At 36.0% G+C, this 22,374-nt stretch overlaps 1 protein-coding gene across 9 annotated transcripts in view; it reads right to left on the bottom strand.

Annotated features, from left to right (window-relative positions):
* LOC123525383 (neuronal calcium sensor 2-like) overlaps window positions 1-22,374 on the bottom strand; it is a 215,638-nt gene that overhangs the window by 80,829 nt on the left and 112,435 nt on the right. For all 9 annotated transcript variants that reach the window (XM_045304389.2, XM_045304394.2, XM_053537911.1 and 6 more), the window contains one exon: window positions 13,127-13,218. The gene's annotated coding sequence lies outside the window, so the exon portion shown is untranslated. The remainder of the gene's footprint in view (window positions 1-13,126; window positions 13,219-22,374) is intronic.

Below are 22,374 nucleotides of genomic sequence, written 5' to 3' on the forward strand. Positions count from 1 at the left end.
CAGACTCTGTTCATGCTATGTTAACATCTGACTGCTAAGTGTGGCCTTGACCTTTGAGCTAGGGGTCTGAAAGTTGTGCATGACACATCGTCTTATTATGAGGTACATTTGTGCCAAGAAATATTAAAATCCCTTCATGGATGGGAGAGTTATGGACCAGACAGGAAAAAAGCCCTGTTGACCTCCAACTGTGACCTTGACCTTTAAGCTAGGGGTCCAGGTTTTGTGCACGACACGTCGTCTCATCATGGGGAACATTTGTGCCAAGTAATATTAAAATCCCTTCATGGATGGGAGAGTTATGGACCGGACAGGAAAAAAGCCCTGTTGACCTTTGACCTCCAATTGTGACCTTGACCTTTGAGCTAGGGGTCCGGGATTTGCGCATGACACGTCATCTCATCATGGGGAACATTTATGCCAAGAAATACTAAAATCCTTTCAAGGATTGGAGAGTTATGGACCGGACAGGAAAAAAGCCCTGTTGACCTATGACCCCCAATTGTGACCTTGACCGTTGAGCTAGGGGTCTGCGTTTTGCGCAAGACACGTTGTCTCATCATGGGGAACATTTGTGCCAAGTAATATTAAAATCCCTTCATGGATGACAGGATATGGAGGGAATGAATTGCGACGGACGACGGACGGAATGACGGAAAAGTGCATTCCATATCCGAAACTGTTTTCACAGTAGGGGCAAACAACATTTTATTGAATCAATCTATTGTATACGAGACAGGCAAAAGTGCATCACACCTAACCTGAAATTCTACTAAAAGGGTACTAATAACATTTTGGTGCCCTTTGAACCATCAAAGATTTGTGTCAGTTAATCTTTTTGTAGACAGATAATTGTGGAAACATCAAAATAACTGAAACTCTAAGTAAAAGGGGACATAATTATGAAAGACACTCTCCTACTCGTATAGTCAAGTAAAAGCTGGTTTGACATGACATTACATATAGTTTCATAACCTCATATTTTTTTTTAAAGAGTGTTTTGATCCTTTTGATTGAGGAGTAATTCTGAGGAAATTTATATAGCTTTCTCCACTATGCTCTGAGCATATTTTGGAAATGATAGAAACATATAATAGGATTATGCTATCATCAAGGAACCATGGGTGGCTACATTAGCTGGTTCAACTGTAGCCAAAAGAATTTACTAAACATTAAGCAACATTGGCCAATTTAAGCTATTAACCTGTAAGCCAACTGGCTATGCCAAGTTCTGTTAGAAGAAACAAAGTCAAAAATTACATTTTTTTACATCACCTGATTTGTTGCAATATAAAAAGACTATTCTCAGCTCCCCAAGTGTGGTCATTACATATGGGATTCACTGTACTTTTGGAATACTTTTAAGGCAAAATTTCCAGACAAAAATTGTTCGAGACAGGGAGGCTTGACAGTTCTGTGAAAGTTACTATAGTAAAAAAGCTTAAAATAGCAAGCACTGCTGAGCTGAGATTACAAGACAGTTATAATTATGAAAGTAAAATCAAAATTAATTGACAGCATCCGACTGTCACTCAAACTTTTAGTACTACAACTTTTTATTCTCCATCTTTTGTGAAGCTGCGGGTGTCAAGAAGAGTTTTGTTAAGCTATGAGGGTCATGTGGGAATGTACTGTAAGAGTTTTGTGAAGCTAACTACTTTAGCACTGACATAGAGAAGCTGTTACTGGTGTAACTACTTTAGCACTGACATAGAGAAGCTGTTACCGGTACTGTAAGAGTTTTGTGAAGCTATGATAGTCATTTGGGAATGTACTGCAAGAGGTCTGTGAAGCCATGGGGTCATGTGGGAAAGTACTGGAAGACTTCTGTGAAGCCATGAGGGTCATGTGGGAATGTACTGCAAGAGTTTTGTGAAGCCATGAGGGTCATGTAGGAATGTACTGCAAGGGTTTTGTGAAGCCATGAGGGTCATGTGGGAATGTACTGCAAAAGTTTTGAGAAGCTATGAGGGTCATGTGGGAATGTACTGCAAGATTTTTGTGAATTCATAAGGGTCATGTGTGAATGTACTGCAAGAGTTTTGTGAAGCTATGAGTGTCATGTGGGAATGTGCTGCAAGAGTTTTGTGAAGCTATGAGGGTCATGTGGGAATGTATTGCAAGAGTTTTGTGAAGCCATGGGGGTCATGTGGAAATGTAGTGCAAGAGTTTTGTGAAGCTGCGGGTGTCAGGTGGGAATGTACTGCAAGAGTTTTGTGAAGCCATGAGGGTCATGTGGGGATGTACTGCAAGAGTTTTGTGAAGTCGTGAGGGTCATGTAGGAATGTACTGGAAGACTTTTGTGAAGCCATGAGGGTCATGTGTGAATGTACTGCAAGAGTTTTGTGAAGCCATGGGGTCATTTGGGAATGTACTCCCAGAGGTTTGCGAACCATGAGGGTCATGTGGGAATGTACTGCAAGAGTTTTGTGAAGCTATGACGGTCAGAGGGGCATGTACTGCAAGAGTTTTGTGAAGCTACGGGGGTCATGTGGGAATGTACTGCAAGAGTTTTGTGAAGTCATGAGGGTCATGTTGTGAAGCTATGGGGGTCATGTGGGAATGTACTACAAGAATTTTGTGAAGTCATGAGGGTCAAGTTGTGAAGCTATGGGGGTCATGTGGGAATGTACTGCAAGAGTTTTGTAAAGTCATGAGGGGTATGTGGGAATGTACTGCAAGAGTTTTGTGAAGCTATGAGGGTCATGTGGGGATGTACTGCAAGAATTTTGTTAAGTCATGAGGGTCATGTGGGGATGTACTGTAAGAGTTTTGTGAAGTCATAAGGGTCATGTAGGAATGTACTGCAAGAGTTTTGTGAAGCCATGGGGTCATGTGGGAATGTACTGCCAATTGCCATAATTCAGCCAAAATAACTGACAGAGTAATGTTCTCTTGCCTACAGATAGAGACTGTTATAATAAACAAGTGATAAAAATTTCAAAGCCATATGTCAAACAGTTTACACAAAATACGAACTAGTACGAAAAACTTAACCAAGATTTGTAAGTTAAAAGGGGCCATAATTCAGTCAAAATCCTTGACAAGAGTTATGTACTCTTACCTAAAACTGGACATGGTGATGGTTCACAAGTGTTGAAAGTTTCAAAGCTATATAATATGACAAAAGATTTTGTCAAAATGGAGACCAGTACAAACTAGAGCTATCACTAAAGGTGATGAATGTACCCCCCGCATGCACTGACACAGTACATTGCAATTTGACGCACACAAGATTGCATAATTATGTGGACTGTATGTATATAGACCGTATGTATACAGTATAGTAACAAAAAACAAAGTCCCATAACTTTGCAGAATATTTATCTAAAAGAATGTAACATGCACCATGCACAACTATTGTTGGTACTGATCACTTGTGTGAAGTTTCATTAACTTGTGTGCAAGGGTTTGGTAGATTTAAGGCACGCACAAGATTGCATATGCAGACTTTATGTACATAGTATGTTAACAAGAAACAAAGTCCCATAACTCTGCAATTTTTATCGCTGAAAGAACCTAACATGCCCCATGCACAACTACTGTTGTTACTGATCACTTGTGTGAAGTTTCATTAAATTGTGTCAAGGGGATGAGGAGAGATGGTGCGCACAAGATTGTGTCTTTGTATATAGATAGTATAGTAACAAAAAAACGAAGTCCCATAACTCTGCAAATTTTTTTTCTGAAAGAACCTAACATGCCCCATGCACAACTACTGTTGTTACTGATCACTTGTGTGAAGTTTCATTAAATTGTGTCAAGTGGATGAGGAGAGATGGTGCGCACAAGATTGTGTCTATGTATATAGTATAGTAACAAAAAAAACAAAGTCCCATAACTCTGCAAATTTTTTTTCTGAAAGAACCTAACATGCCCCATGCACAACTACTGTTGTTACTGATCACTTGTGTGAAGTTTCATTAAATTGTGTCAAGTGGATGAGGAGAGATGGTGCGCACAAGATTGTGTCTATGTATATAGTATAGTAACAAAAAAACAAAGTCCCATAACTCTGCAAATTTTTTTTCTAAAAGAACCTAACATGCCCCATGCACAACTACTGTTGGTACTGTTCACTTGTGTGAAATTTCATTAAATTCTGTCAAGGGGATAAGGAGAGATGGTGCGCACAAGATTGCGTCTACGTACAGACGGACAGACAGACAGACAACCTGAAACCAGTATACCCCCCTTACAACTTTGTTGTCGGGGGGGTAAAAAAAAAAAAACAACCAAAGTGTGACGCTGACACTGTGGTGAGTAGGATAGCTCTCCTTATTTTTCGAACAGTCATGCTAAAAATATCAGGAAAATACCTTGGAATATACACATTGCTCAAGCAAGCCCAGATGCTCAAGCCATTACTGCTCATCAAGAGGTGTTCACCTTAGTTGAGGTAGACTCATAGTTCTATCTGCATGAATATTATTTAAGCCCAAGACACCAATTTAAGAAACGACATGTAAGGCAAGTATTTAAGACATTATACACTGCTTAGAGTGTTTGCTAAGTTACACTGCAACTTTTGAACAATTATATTTGACAATCATTAACTACTAGTATATACTTAAACAAGAAATGCAGCAATGCCACGAAACCAGTTTTCCAACACTTTTCATAAGAATAAAAAAGTATACTGAATCACAGTGCACCACTTTAAAGCACAACCCTAACCCTAACCCTAACACTAAACCCTAACCCTAACCCTAACCTAACCCTATTTTTAGTAACAATGACCTTGACCTTGATCCCAGAAACCCCAAAATCTATCCCAAGCTACAACTTTATATAAGTTTTCTATACACCAAGTTTCATCATGATAGCTCATTCCTAAGTAAAGTTATTGACCGGAAACCCTTTTTCTATTTTAAGTAACAGTGACCTTGACCTTGACCCCAGAAACCCCAAAATCAATCCCAGCCTTTGTCTTGATATAAGCTACATACATACCAATTTTTATTCAAATATCTTTACCGAAACAAAAGTTATTGACCGGAAACACCAGTTTGACACCGCCGCCCGACCAACAACATACCCCAATCTAATAACTCAGGTTTTCATTGAAAACCTGGTTAATAAATTACTCTTTCTGAGACTTTAACAGTTGTCTTTGCACTGTCATAGAGAAGCAGTTACCGGTAACCACTTTTTGCACTGTTATGAATACCCTTGTCTGGGGACAAATATTATGAGTGGGGTGATCCACTTCAAAAACGTTTCTTGAAAAAAAATGTTGTATTCATGTAAAATATTGTGTCTGATATAGGTTTAACACATTTTCATCTGTATTTTAGTTATTTTAACAGCTGCAAGTAACAGCCAATTCAAATGACACAAAACAAAAACTGCAACTGCAACCAAATAAAATTAGAGCAAATTAAGACCAATGGGCCTTTTCACATCTACCCTGAAAATTAACTTAAAAGGTTAAATAAAACTGAAAAGAAATATGCACAAATTGAACACCTACTTGGGGTACCAAATTCAGTCAGAAAGATGAATATGGTAACATTTTCTCACCAGTTGGTTGATCTTCACATTTTTCGCTGAGAAATTCAGATCAAACTCTGGCATACATGTGAAAGTCGTAGTTAATTCCAAGACGAAAATAGAGGTGGAAAATGAAATAACTTTCAAGACATATTGTCATCAATCAAGTTGTTACACAAAACATTTGTTTCCGAGCCAGTGTTCCAACTCTTGGCCTATAAACTGGTAGTCTTGCATTCTGCTGACTTGAGAGTGCAGACATTTTATGTAATATACAGATTATGCAATTTTACAAAGGTTTCCACACGCTGACACTGTTTATGAGACACCCCTCAATTCTATTAAATAAACAATAGCTGTTTTTGCCTAGAACCTGTTCCATTGTAACCATAACAAAACAAACGATTTTTTCATTAAAGACAAAACAAAAACATGTTGGTTATCAATATTTGATTTTTCAAGGAAATTGCATTCTAAAGTATCTGATTTTTGAATATTTAATGAAATTTTCCAGCCTGGAAGAGTGATGACCTGATATCTCTTGTCATTCAAATATTAATATGTTTGTTACATAGAATTGTGAATGATCATTGTTTTATAGTCCCAGCAGGCTTGGATAAAATGAGTTCTGATAGAAGCAGAGTGCAGCGCTCGATGACTACAGTAAACCTCACTTATAAGGAACTCGGATATAAGGAACACTCGGTTATAAGGAACAGTTCTCAATTCCCCGATCTAATTCCTTCTTTATTCAATGTAAAAATCCTCGGTTATAGGGAACTCGGTTATAAGGAACACTCGGTTATAAGGAACACTTTTTCTAGTCCCAAAGTACGAAATTCAATGGAAAACCCCTCGGTTATAGCGAACAGACATAAAGAATAAAAATTATTGAAAACTGGAAACAAACAGGAGAATCGCCGATGACGTCAGAGTATCGTCGGCACTTTCACGAACTTTTATGAACATGAATAAACACATTTTATTTAATTTCTATGTTCTTTAGTTTGTTATTTCACGGATATGATAAAAAGAAAATAAATAATATCATCATAACTTAAATTTACTCGAGATAATGTTTGAGAGCTACATGTATTAGGTATTTCATGTTAACAATAGTGAACGAAAATCAGTCGTGGACACGGTCATGTCATACTATTCTAAATAAATGTGTTAATTACGCATGATTAACAATTACAAACAGTCCAGTTTACCAAATTTTCAATTGTAAAAATTATAGCAGGTGCTAAAATGGACAATAGCAAAACTATAGGTATAATTTAAACTTTAGTCCGTATGTATGGCGCCGTTGTCTAGTCGTAATGCACTGTATGTCATAAACATCCTACTTTTAAATTTGAATTTGTAGTCTAATTGAACATTTTTTGTATTAATTATTTGAACATTTATTTTATATTAGTATTGATGCCTATTCACATGACATGCTATCGAGCAAGGTAAGTGCTGCAACATATCTTATAATCATAATGTAGTGCTCTCCTAAAAAGAAGATAGAAATAGCCGACAAAAAATAAACACAAATCATGTCATTCTTACCGACGTACATTTTGGCTTAGTTTAGGTTTAAACGCCGTGTTTCAACACTATTTCAGTCATATGCACGCAGTCAGTTTACCTTACCATCTCTCTAGGAAAGGACCGGTACTGGACTCACAATTTTCTCACATAAAGATTCATGGTCGACCCGGAGCCCTTTTCAAACGTCAGTCAAATAGCGTTCGCTATACAAATGGTGTTCGTTATACAAACCTCGGTTACAAGGAATTAGTTCGCTATACGGATATAAGGAACCTCGGTTATAAGGAACAATTTTTAGAGGTCCCAATCTGTTCCTTATAAGCGAGGTTTACTGTAATAGGAATCTGTATTAATGCTATAGAATCATTTAATTATATGTAAAATTTTGTCAGTTAGGTCATTTATGATCCAGAAACAATAATCTATGTACTTTATTTATTAAATTAATTAGAATTAATACTGTTGTTGGATTTGATATCACTTATTAGAACAATCTAAAACCTAATAAAAAGTAGCCCCTCTGAGACTAACTTTACAAAACCCTGACATTTCCATTTCTATGACATGATGGACATACTTAGGCAGGACAATCAAGTCTGTTCATATGTAAACTAGATGACCTATCATCACAGTCAATTTAGATCAATTAAACCTTTGAACATCTCTTTAAGATTTCTATAAAGAGTATTGATCATCTTTATTATACAATGCAAAATCTCTTACTAAAAGTTAATGGAAGACAACAATTTCAATCCAGTAAAATTCACTGATTTCTATAATCTTAACTATAAATCAAAATATCACTGGGGCCATTTTCCTATTTTGTGTAGTTATGTGACTCTGCAAAATCTATCTTATATGAGAAAAAGTTATTCAATTTTGTTTTCTTTTTAATTATGGCATACCCTTAAAGTCCTAGCTGAACCATCTGAATTGTTTTGGTGGAGATCTATCATGTGGTTCATGAGAAGAAGATGATTAAAGGCACTTCTATTCTTAGCTATTGCCCAGCCCCTAAAAGCAGCTAAATGGAACCATTTGAACAAGTGACCAAGTATTGCACTGTCACAGGTGGCAGTAGCATACCTAGGATACAGTATCGGTCCATGAGCTATATACACTTAAATATATTACAATTATTATGTTTTCTAAGGAAAGAAATGCCAAAAAGTAATTTTGAAATTTTTTTGCCCCTGTGACAATTAGCCATGAGAAAGTAGATATGAACATTTTGACATGTGCATTGCTTCCAGGTCCGTATTTTTTTTTTTCAAAAAAATATTTCTTTACAAATGGTTGGCTGTCTTTTGGGCAAGTGAATACCATGCTTCCCAACCCTCCCGATTCAATCGGGATTATCCTGATTAAGAAGCCAAAATCCGATCACCCCGATCAGCATTCAAATCAAAGCCTTGAGATGTCTGATGTTTGCCGGTTTTGCTAGATTTATTTTCTGTTTAAATGCCAATCTATAAATATACATACTAATGTCTAAGATTAACTCTGCCTGACCTTATATGAACTTATCTAAATTGACAGCTGGAAGTCAGTGATGTAACCATGTGCTGGAATACCTTATCTTTGATAGATCTAGTATAATCTAAATGGTCAGTGTGAATGGACAGAGGTTGAATAAGAACTGCTTGTCCATTGATAATTCATCTGCATTGTTCATGAATGGGACTACTTTGTGATGCACATGAACATCCTTTGGATGTAATTTGGAATCAAATAAAGATGCTATATGATTGTCAGAAATACACTTAACTTTGGTAGCGGGATAAACCCACAACCAAAAACCCGATTTGAATATTTTCCAATGTTATGTGTAATGAAAATAGCTTCGGGGCATTGTTATGATGTTATGGCTGTGATAGATTGCCCTTTCAAAACCAGCCAGATTAGCCAATGTCCGCAGGACATGTTCCGTGTATTGTACTGTCGATTATAGCGGCTTTGATCAACAGGCCGACACGTGGGTGCATCAACCGTGAATGACCCTGATTAAGAATTGACAGGATAATGCAATCAATTACTGTTTTATGATACTTTAATTGGGAATAATAGATGGAAAATTGTTGTTTTTAGCACGTTGGCGTTGAAGCTACATGTAGCCTTTTATGGAAGAGATGATTGAAAACGGCCAATTAAACGATAATTAATTTAAAAGGTTGTAATCATTTAAAATGTAGATTGATTATCGCACATTTTCGACGTGCTCATTAGGCCTTTAGAAATTAAATATTGAATACATGTTTGCCCTTTGCCGATCGCCGACCAACCCATGAAAATTGACCAGACTCGAAATATTTTATATCAATTATATCTATAAGATTTATTTTATTCCTTTCTGAAAACAAAATAATTAGATAAACTTTAGAATGATACCAAATTCAGTAAAATGGATTTATAATTATGAAGTCGTAGATATCTACTATCCAAGCACATTATGCGCCGAAAATTCTTGAAAATTTGAAAACACAGATTCTACATCCGTATGAAAATAACACACTTATTGAGATTTAAATGAATAAACTAAAAATGCAAGGCCACAATTTTGTTTTCGTAAATAATTTGTCAAAACGTTTTTATAAGGCCGAAATTTTAAGTTGAAAGTGCACGGTCGCAAGCGTCAAGTAAGCCGAAATTTTGAACTCGCAATGAACCGTAGGCATCCGCACTTGCGTTTATATTTGGTTACTGAATACTGTATGACTGGATGGAAAAACAGATTCATAATCAGTTATTTTTTTGTGTATTTATCGCAGAAACTTCCGAACAGCAAGGGAATGATAAAACAAGAGCTGTCTCCATAGGATGACGCATGCCCCAGATGGCACTTTAAATGAATAGTTATGGCTGATGTTAGAGTTTAGGATCTTTGACCTACGGAGCTGGGTCTTGCGCGCGACACGTCGTCTTACTGTGTCACACATTCATGCGTAGTTATTTTAAAATGCATGCATGAATGACAAAGATATTGACCGGACACGCCCATCAATGCACTATCCCTTAATGTCTAAGTGTGACCTTGACCTTTGAGCTACGGACCTGGGTCTTGTGCACGACACGTCGTCTTAATGTGGTACACATTCATGCCAAGTTATTTGAAAATCCATCTATTGATGACAAAAATATGGACCGGACACGCCCATCAATGCACTATCCCTTAATGTCTAAGTATGACCTTGACCTTCAAGCTATGGACCTGGGTCTTGCGCGCGACATGTCGTCTTACTGTGGTACACATTCATGCCAAGTTATTTGAAAATCCATCCATCGATGACAAAGATATGGACCGAACACGAAAATTGCGGACAGACTGACAGACCGACAGACGGTTCAAAAACTATATGCCTCCCTTTGGGGGCATAAAAATAGTGCCAGATGATCTAATCTAGCAAATTTCACAGCATGTACTTTTTACTTTGCATTCTACTTTCGTTTTCGCATGTTGAAACACTAGAAAAATAAAACTTTCCATGTCGATTTGTCGTCTTAAATCTTACTGACAACGTAGAACAATGGGTTTAATCAGCGATATAGGTACAAAATCATTGATTACATGTAGTTTAACGAATTGCCTATGCTGTTATAAACGTAAATCAATTGTGTGATGATTGACAAAATAAACTTGCTCATTGATAGTTGTTGAACGAAACTTGTTGCTTATTAGTTATCAGCTGATATTTGTCTCTGAAAATGCAAGCCAACACTTCATGAGGGTAACAGAATAAGAATGTCTGAAAGTATGAATCATCAGTGTCATCTTTGAACAAAAGAAACCAGAGCTCTTTCACGACATAGATTGTATGTATAAATGATACATATCCTGTTATGATTTGATTATTTTAATAAATACAATGAAGATAAAACTGTTGTATTTATCCTATTTATCTAGTAAACTTAAAGGTCAAAACCATCAAAGTAAGGTAAAAGACCATCAATATTATAGTATGCGCCGCAAAAAATTGTGCTGCGAAAAACCTCCCACTTCAGACTCCAAATATCCCACTTAGAAATCATGAAAACCCCTCTTGAGGGTCAAAAAATGTTGGAACGCATGGAATACTCTTTCAGAAAAATCTTGCTTCAAAGCCCAGTTGCAAACCGTTTACGCACAGTGAGCAAGCAATGGCGTAAAAAACGGTAGTGTGTTCTCTATCCGAATAAATCCCACAGATTCGCTATCTAACTTTTTCACTTTGGCAAATTACCTTCGCCTGCCATGATTACCAATGACAAGACCGTAGTTGTAAAGAACGTTTTAATTGGTGGAGACAGTTTACGTATTTCAAATGGAGCGATAAAATCCGAAGAGTACCAAAATATAAACAAGCAGCGACGTCTCACGAAGATTATTTACCAAATTCAAATTAAATAGCAACTGGTAAGTAACAAAGTATGATTGAACCTTATTTTTAGTCTTGTTAGTACATTTAGCATATTCTGACCGCTTGCAACGCTATTTTTAACTGACACGGTGTACTTGATGTGTTTTAAGTGGAAGACTTTGGTGCGGAAAATGTGTGGGATTTATTCGGATAGAGAAAAAACTATCATTTTTACGCCGCTGCTCACTCACTGTGCGTAAACGGTTTGCAACTGGGCTTTGAAGTAAGGTTTTTCTGAAAGATTATTCACTTGCCCAAAAGACGGCCAATCATTGATATGGAAATATTGTTTTAAAAAAAAAATACAGACCTGGAAGCAATGCACATGTCAAAATGTTCATATGTACCTTTCTCATGGCTCATTGTCACAGGTGCAATTTTTTTTTTCAAAATGACTTTTTGTCATTTTTTTTTCTCAGAAAACATTATAATTGTAATAAATTTAAGTGTATTTGGCTCATGGACCTATACTGTATCCTACGTACATTACTGCCACCTGTGTGCACTGTGGCAATACAGAAGTCCTCTACCAGTGAAAAATTTTGTTAGTGTTTGTCCCTTGTGGTTTAGAACGCAAAATGCTTCAAGGCATCTAGGAGCTAAGAAACAAAAACTATTTTACACATATTTCAATAGTGACCTTGACCTACAAGCATAGATCATGTACATAACACATTGTCTCATCACAGGGAACATTTGTATGCAGTACTAAGATAATCCATCAATGCACATTAAAGTTATGGAGCAGAAACAATTTTACTTGACCTTCAATAGTGACTTGATCTTTGACCAACAACCATAGGTCATGTGTGTGACATATAGTCTAATCATGGGGAACATTTCTGCATACTAATAAAATAATCCTTAAATGCAATTAAAAGTTATTGAGTGGAAACAAATTTTTACTTGACTTTAAACAGTGACCTTGACCTTTCACCGCCAAGCATAGATCATGTGTTGACATACTGTCTCATCATGGGGAATGTTTGTGTGTAGCATTAAGATAATCCATCAATGCACAATAAAGTTATGCAGCATCAACACTTTTTACTTGACCTTCAATAGTGACCTTGATTTATGACCTACAAGCATGTCATGTAAGTGCATATTCTACATATTGCCCTCTATTCACATACAGTGAACACATAAGTTTTACGAACCTAGCTTGATTACTTTTTGAGTAATTGCAGGATCCAGATTTACAGATGGATGGATGGATGGATGGATGGAGGGTATTCCTATAGTCCCCTCCAGTGTTCCACTAATAAAACTGAGACTATGAGCTTGCTTTATAGTCTAGTTTCATGAATTCATCTATTTTTAGCTCTAGCAACCCTATAAAGGGCCAATCTAAACCATATGAATTAACTGAAGAGAGGCATGCCAGGATACTACTCACAAAGTTTTGTATAGTTCTGATGAGTGTTTTCAGAGAGAGGTTTAAGTAATAATAATCCAAAATGCATGACTCCGGACCATCCATCTACACTAATAGATCACCCTTAAAAAAGTTCAGGTGAGCTAAAAAGTAAAACAAAGCAAAGCTCAGTTTGCATGAGCAAAAATTATGTTGAATGGAATGAACTCTTGAATTGTTTGATATTACCTGCTCAGTTCTAGCCACATTATGTTGAGAGAAAAAATGCAGTAACATGTAAGAAAATGAAAGACAAAAAGAGAAATGCTAAAAGAAGACATACCTATACTACTAAAGGTTTTCAGTGTCACAAAATATTCCCTTGTGTAAAGTTAGTCATTCACAACAGGTATACCTCTGTTCTGGCTGTCTAACCTGAAAATACACAACATAATTAATTAGTACTTCACAATAAACATAATTAAACAATTTATAATTCTTAACTAACACAATGTTATGTGAAACTGTTTTTGAAAACAACATGCATGTCTCTGTATGTTATCTGACTGGCATAGAGTAAAAGTTTCACACTTAAAGGCACCAACCTCCATATTTTGGTTAAAAATGATCATTCTTTAGAACTGAAGTTTGATCTAAAATATAAATACTAGAACACGAGTTTTTGTTTATATTTAACTATCTTCAATATGCAAAATCAAGGGGGAAAAATTCAGACATTTTGTAATGCATTGCCTACGCTTCAACTTTTACAATAATATGACCGGACCCGTGTAACAGTATAAATCCTGCACGATAACTCAAACGATAACATGTTTGATAATTATGATTTTTCTTCATTGAAACGTTTCAATACAGAAAATATTATTCTATAACATTACAATATGCACTTAACTTCTATCACGGACAACCTTTTTGAGTTCAACGATGCATAAGAACCATAACAATCAAACAATAATATAAACATGCTGTCATTTAAATTATCGTGCGGGAGTAGTACATACCTAATTGTTTACAAAAATACATGACCAACATTTTATTTGTATCTTTGGCTAAAACCTATTGGACCTGCTCCATTTACAAAAGTTTTGCAGACCAAAGGATGCCTTAACATGCATATATGTAAGAAATCAAATACTCCATCAGTATCCTAAGAGAGAAATAAACAGAGCGAAACTGCGTGACTATTTAAATGGCGATATCAGTTACTTTAAAGACAGAGTTGAACGTAGCAGTTCCTAAACACTAAAACAGCCTTAGTTTTTTTCATCAATACTAATTCAGTGAACTTCTTTCACTCTTTTATCTCTTATTTCAAGTAATGGAAACAGAGTCCCTCGGTGATTTTGATATCACGAATTACAAATAAAGCAGCTATAGAGCCAGTACTGGATTTTACAAGTAAAGTATAGAACCAGACTAGCTAAAATGATGATAAAGGTGGAAAATATTCATAAGAATCAAGAACGCTACTAAAGCCTGTAAAACGTTAAAAAACTCTAATAAGGCTTGATATGTAATCTTATATTCTCTAAACCCTATTACAGGCATTCAAAGCTTGTTTTCGTGAATATCCCTGTTGAGAAATTCATGAACAGTTCATGAATAATCCTTGAACTATTCCAGAACTTTGTTCATGAACAGTTCACGAATAGAGGGCCTCCGTGGCCGAGTGGTTAAGGTCGCTGACTTCAAATCACTTGCCCCTCATCGATGTGGGTTCGAGCCTCACTCGGGGCGTCGAATTCTTCATGTGAGGAAGCCATCCAGCTGGCTTACGGAAGGTCGGTGGTTCTACCCAGGTGCCCGCTCGGGATGAAATAATGCACGGAGGGGCACCTGGGGTCTTCCTCCACCATTAAAGCTGGAAAGTCACCATATGACCTATCATGTGTCGGTGCGACGTTCACGAATAGTTCACGAAAGTTCGTGAACTACAAATGGGACTTTTTACGGCATCAAAAATTCATGAACTGGGCGTGGTTCGTCAAGTTCATGAACTGGACTGGTTCATCAAATTCATGAACTGGATGTGTTCATCAAAGTTCATGAATTGATAGGTTCATGAACTTGATGAACAGTTCATGAATAATTCTTGAACTATTCGTGAACTATTCATGAACAGTTCATCAACTACAAATGGGACTTTTTGCAGCATCAACTATTCATCAAGTTGATGAACCATAGTTCATGAACCAGGGGTTCATGAACTGAAAGTAACAAGATAAATGGAAAGTTGATGAACCCAGCTGAATTAGAAACAGTGATTTTGACAATAGTGACGTTACTATAGCAACTGCCTGATAAAGCCTGTCTGAGAAAAGCAGGCTTTCTAAGGTCAGTGACTTGAGAACACTTTGCACTGTTTAAACCTGTGATTAAATCCCAAGGACATCCGATTGTGTCCATTTTGCATTTAAAAATTATTACGCCCTCATACGACACTGAAAAAGGTCTTTAAATTCCAAAATATTAAAAAGCGGAAAAAACAACAAAATCCCAAGTGAAATTTTATCCAAAATTCAGTTGCTAGACGGTCTAATTTACTTTAAGCTCAAGACTGACATTCAGATTAGATACTAGCTTTGTTTCAGGGTCATGAAAACATTTTAAAAGGATTTTATTTTTTTAAAATGAACAATTTATGACAGCACCATAATTACTTATTTGATATTCAGTATACTCATGTTCCTTTTAAACCATTCCTTACTGTAGTATGATAAATAAATAATGATGAAACTTCTGTTAGCTATCCCCAATGTTTAATCAAAATTTTGTACAAATTGCAGACAACATAAAATACAAAATACATGTAGTAACATTCCTAGTCATATGTATGTTATCAGTAACTCTGGTATTAGCCTTTAGCTGTAAATACTAGAAGCTTTTACAAGTAAACGGATCCTGTTTTATGAATTTTATGAATTTCAGACTTGATTGATCAATTCATTAATTTGAAGTTCATGAACAGTGTATGAACTTCAGGTTCATGAACCATCAGCATAATTGAAATAAAATCAAATACTGCACTGGAGTTCTGAATGAAGTCACTTGTTTGATTACTGAACTTATAATTCGTGAACTTAAAATCATGCACCAAAGGTGAAATTTTTGAAGAACCAGTTCATGAATAATTCTTGAACTTTAGGTTCACAGACAGTTGGTGAACTTTTTCAGAAATAGTTTTATGAACAATTCATGAACTTTTGGTTCGTGAACAGTTCACAAACTTTTTGAGGAACATTCATCGCATTGTTCACGAATGGTTCAGGAATGTTCATGAACGCTCATCAGTTCATGAACAACAGCTCAACAGGGATTCTAATAAATATATAAATAGAGAACGATAATGAAAACATTATCGGAAAAGTCGATTTTGTCTTTATTGGTAATTCAGGGTTTACTTTATGGTAAATCAGGGTTTTCTTTATAGTCAATATGATTCAAAAGTAGTACAACTATTTTGTCATGGATAATGGTTTCACTACCCGATTCCCCTTTTCTCAATAGTAACATTTAACACGTTATTGTTACAAATACCGTGCGAGAGTAGTACCAGTTTCCCCAAGATGGAAACAAACAGCATTTTTTCTGAATTAAAAACAACTAGAGCTATCACTAAAGGTGATGAATGTACCCCCAGCATGCACTGACACAGTACATTGCAATTTGACGCACACAAGATTGCATAATTATGTGGACTGTATGTATATAGACTGTATGTATACAGTATAGTAACAAAAAACAAAGTCCCTTAACTATGCAGAATATTTATCTAAAAGAATGTAACATGCACCATGCACAACTAGGGTTGGTACTGATCACTTGTGTGAAGTTTCATTAAATTGTGTGTAAGGGTTTGGTAGATTAGGCACGCACAAGATTGAATATGCAGACTGTATGTACATAGTATGTTAACAAGAAACAAAGTCCCATAACTCTGCAATTTTTGTCGCTGAAAGAACCTAACATGCCCCATGCACAACTACTGTCGTTACTGATCACTTGTGTGAAGTTTCATTAAATTGTGTCAAGGGGATGAGGAGAGATGGTGCGCACAAGATTGTGTCTATGCATATAGTATAGTAACAAAAAAACAAAGTCCCATAACTCTGCAATTTTTTTTTCTGAAAGAACCTAACATGCTCCATGCACAACTACTGTTGTTACTGATCACTTGTGTGAAGTTTCATCAAATTGTGTCAAGGGGATGAGGAGAGATGGTGCGCACAAGATTGTGTCTATGTATATAGTATAGTAACAAAAAAACAAAGTCCCATAACTCTGCAAATTTTTTTTCTAAAAGAACCTAACATGCCCCATGCACAACTACTGTTGTTACTGATCACTTGTGTGAAGTTTCATTAAATTGTGTCAAGGGGATGAGGAGAGATGGTGCGCACAAGATTGAGTCTATGTATATAGTATAGTAACAAAAAAACAAAGTCCCATAACTCTGCAAATTTTTTTTCTAAAAGAACCTAACATGCCCCATGCACAACTACTGTTGGTACTGATCACTTGTGTGAAGTTTCATTAAATTCTGTCAAGGGGATAAGGAGAGATGGTGCGCACAAGATTGCGTCTACGGACAGACGGCCAGACGGACAGACAGACAGACAACCTGAAACCAGTATACCCCCCCTTACAACTTTGTTGTTGGGGGGTACAATTAAGCTCTTTGTTTATAGAAGAAAACACTGAAGTCATCTTTCAAAAGATATAAACTATCACTTTTTAAAAGCACACACAAATTCAAAAGTATTATTAGATACAAGAGTTTTTCTTGTACATCCAAACTTAAACATCGGAGTTATTTCTGTCTAGGGGAGTCACTGACAGCAAGTATATCAGGCAGACTGAAATATACCAAACCTCAGGCATACATGTCATACGTTCCGGATTGTCCGGGATTGTCCCGGAAATTACTCATCCCGGTGTCCCGGACAGTGTTAAAATGTCCCGGAAAATTAAAAATATAGAAAAACAAAAATAAAACCCCCAAAAAACTAGTTTTTTGGCCTATAAATTGTTGAATTTTACATGAATAAAACACAATAAACAGTCACCGGTGTCACATTGTTTATTCCTAATTATCCGATAATCAGTTTCGTGCCCTCGAGCGGTTGATTAAACTTGCTCCGATCACCAATCATATTGCTCACTGCGATCTTTTGATGACCCAGATTAATTTACGGCCAGCTATTTTGATGACCCTGATTATGAATTGACAAAATTATGCAATCAATAACAGTTTTATGATAATTTAATATTAGGTACAATAGCCGAAAATCTCGTTGTTGTTAGCACGTAGGCGGTTAAGCTACATGTAGCCTTGATTGGAAGAAATGGCTGATAACGGTCAATTAAACGATCATTATTCTAAAAGGTTGTAATCTTTCAAAATGTAGATTGAGTGTCACACATATTCTAAATTAAACTTTTGACTATTGAATGCCTTTGCCGGCCGATCCTTAAAAATTGACCCAACCCGAAATATTCTATATTGATTTTATCTGCAAGATTTATTTCATTCCTTTGGGGATTCCATTTTATTATGTAAACTTTTAAGCTTTAAAAAGATACCAAATAAGCTGGATTCTAAATAACAATGACCAGGTTAATTCTTCGTATATAGTAAGTCTCCCAATTCAGTTCACCTTGGGAACGCAACAAATTCACGTGCCGAACTATAGATGTAAATTACCCTATTACCTCCCTTAGAAAGCTAGACGACATTTGCAACAAATTATTCCTAAGCGAGGGAACAATGTTTATCTCCGGAAACTGCATATAATTTTATGATATTTATGCATGAAACAGACGAATACTAATGTCACGGTGTATGTCCCGGACAAAGGATAAAAATCCCGGAAATTTTAACTCAGAATCCCGGTAAGGTCCGGAAAAATTATGGCACGTATGCCTCAGGTGACATCAACATGTTTATCATTTCATGATGTCACAACTGATATTAAATATTCCTTCTTGGACATCAAATATATATGGTGTATCCAAATTTAACTGATCCAAAATGACTTTCACAAGTAGTAGTCATGTTTCAAGTAGCACAGAAAAGAAGTCCTTTAACCTTTAGCCTGCTGGCAGCAATTGATTAAGCCTTTGCGACCTGTGCAGGCTGATCATGGTCTGCAACTGTTCGCTATTCAGTCAGTAAATTTTCAGTGAACACCCCTTTGAATAATTAGTGGTTACTGCCCAAATTGAATGATGGACCAGTCCATTCAAGAAATTTAGCAGGGTGAAGGTTAATACCCAGATTTATTATACAAATATAACAAACATAATTATATATTATAAATTCTTTCAACGGTTATTGTTGACAATTTCCTAGACATCTACAATAAAGGATAATATTGATATTTTGCACATTTTTGCCTTTCTCCATAGCATTCACAACACACCAGAGATAGAGGAGCTGTACTAGCACAGTCAGAAGAGTATGGTAGAACCGCAAAAAAATATATGGTATTTTGTGACTTCAGGTTTGAATCCTAGAACTATTGAACATATATTATCCCTGGCGATGTGAGTAATTTCACAGTGATTGAGATATTCAATAAATTCCATCTCCCATGTTAAAATGGGTATATTTCTCTCTTTGGTTCAAACCAACAACCTTTCAGATGACTGGCCAACACCTTAATAAAAAATTCTTGAACTGTTCCTATAAATTTGGCACTTGGGTGACCATTGTCCAGATTGTGGGCATGTTTTCGCAGTAATGCCAATTGTTGTAAATATTCAACCATTGTCTAAATGACCACACCCAACCTGCATAACCACTGTCTAAAATAACAACCATGGTCAGCCATGCTTTACCACTGTCTGAACAACCATGGTCAGTCATGCTTTACCATTGTCTTAACAACCATGGTCAGTCACGCTTTACTATTAAAACAATCATGGTCAGCCATGCTATACCACTGTCTGAACAACCATGGTCAGCCATGCTTTATCATCATCTGAAAAACCATGGTCAGCCATGCTTAACCATTGTCCTCATGACCATGGTCAACCATGCATAACCACTCTTTTAATGACAACAGCCAACTCTGCTTGACCACAATGTCTAGATTACAGACAGCTTTAGCAGCGGTGCCAATTATTGTAAATTAAAAGCATGTTTGACCACCATGATATAACCATGGTTAACCTATGGTCAACAATGTTTGAGTATGGTTTAGACTGCAGGGATAGCTAAGCAATATTCCTGTAAATTCAGAGCACCTTACACTATTTTAGTGCTGGAAGCTGGAAGTTTGACAAATTTGGAAATCTATGGAATTAAACCTTTTTTGTGGCTTAATTTCAATTGCAGTATACCTTGCATAATGTAGATTTACCACACAAGTAATTTATGACACTTCTATCTCAAACAAAAATCAAAGCATCCATTTCAATGAACTATCTGAAACTCCTGGTAACTAGGCTACAATCAATATCTAACAGTGCTAATATATAATTTAAACTCTAAATAACTGCTTCTTTAAGCAATTACGCATCATTAACTGCCTCTGTGATAGTGTAATTTAAATTTATGAGTTCTAAAATACTCCTTGGAAGAACTACTCCTCCCATTCTGAGGATATATAAGACTATGACAAAAAACCCAACTTCAAACAAATTCATACACCTGTAATTCGCAAGTTCATACACCTGTAATTTGCCAGACAAATAGATCTGAGTGGTGATGAGCAGGCCAAGGTTATACACCTGTCAAAAATTAATTGCTTCTTGTTAATAAAACCATTTAAATGTGAAATAACATACACTGTTTACAACATCACATCTAGTAATTGATGCAACATATGGCAAGACACTTCTGATAGTAAAGGCACTTCTGATAGTAAAGACCAGTGATTTTTCAATTCCCTCTGGCTTTAAAACTGAAAAACATTTTTCAGGAATTACAAGCAAAATTTCTGGTTTGTATAGAATATTAAACCAGTTGGAATATTTATGCAAGACAATCTTCTGCTCATGGTATTGATTTTGCAGTCAATATTCAATTTAATGTAGTTGTGTTCTCAAAGTTTATTTGGCAACTTGGTAAACTGATGGCATTCACTTTAACTTTTAAGTATAAGTATCACCCCTGTAACTTAAATTGGTAAACTGATGGCATTCACTTTAACTTTTAAGTATAAGTATCACCCCTGTAACTTGGTAAACTGATGGCATTCACTTTAACTTTTAAGTATAAGTATCACCCCTGTAACTTAAATTGGTAAACTGATGGCATTCACTATAACTTTTAAGTACAAGTATCACTCCTGTGTAGCAAGGAGTTTAAAATTACCTTACCATCTGATGCAGTTTGTCAGTCAATACTACTGGAGGGGCACCTGGGGTCTTCCTCAACCATCAAAGCTGAATTTTTTAAGTCGCCATATGACCTAAAATGTGTCGGTGCGACGTTAAACCCAACCAAAAAAAAAAAAAAAAAAAAATACTACATAAAAACTTCATGATGGGTTTTAAATCATTCTGCCATCTGATGCAGTATGCAAATAAATCTTGTATGAAAAGTTTGTGATCATTTAGCAAGGACTGTGTGTATCTGTTAAAACCATTGTATACAAAGCTTTCAATCTGAAGAACTTAAATATATAGACTTGTTAGGACTGGTGAGTTTTAAATCACTTCCTCATCTGATGCAAATTAAATGTTCATTATCACTTTGCAATGAGTTTTAAATCCCTTGTAGTGAATTTGCCATTCACTAAGCAATCTAATGCATTCTACCAGTAAACACCAATAAAAAAATTCATTATCAATTGTGAGTTTCAATAAAAAGTTTTAGATCTTTAAATCACTCCTAAATTCAACTTCATTTTGCAATACATGTAAACACACACATTCACCAGAAAGCATGGGAAGCTACCAATCCTACCTACAAGACTGGTTTACCAATCTAACATAATAATCCAATAAAATCTATGAATTGTTATTTATATTTCAATTTTAAATTTCACAAAAATACAAATCTCACATTTCATCATACATGTGATCTCCCGCGCGGGAGGGTCAAAATTCCGATTTTTTCACCTTGCCTCCCGTCTCCCGACCAAAACCATATTTCTCCCGCTTCTCAAAAAAAAAAAAAAAAAAAAAAAAAAAAAATCAGTATTATGATGGGGTTGATAATTACCGAGGAGTGCCAAACATGTTTACACATTAAATCAAAGTGTCACCGACTGTTGTGTATTATACATGTTTGACATACATGTAGCTGGAGGAAAGAGTTGTTTTTCACAGGTGAATTGTTTGTTTTGATAAGGGAATAGACAAGCAGGGCCTTTTCCACCTGTCTCACGGGGCCATTCGGCCCATTCTCCATGCCAATTAGGCACCATATTTTACCAATTTGAAGCAAAAAACTCCAAGTCTTTAGAAATAATTCCCAACTGAAATGAATTTTGATTATTCAAAGAAGTTTTATTCGGTAATAAAATCACATAAATATTTGTTGGAAAAACCAACCCATTACTATTTTTAGAACAGGAGTGTTATTTCCCCTTACTCAGTCCCTTTTCTTCCAATGTTTAC

This window comes from Mercenaria mercenaria, chromosome 3, assembly GCF_021730395.1.
Source record: "Mercenaria mercenaria strain notata chromosome 3, MADL_Memer_1, whole genome shotgun sequence".
Taxonomy (NCBI): Eukaryota; Metazoa; Mollusca; class Bivalvia; order Venerida; family Veneridae; genus Mercenaria; species Mercenaria mercenaria.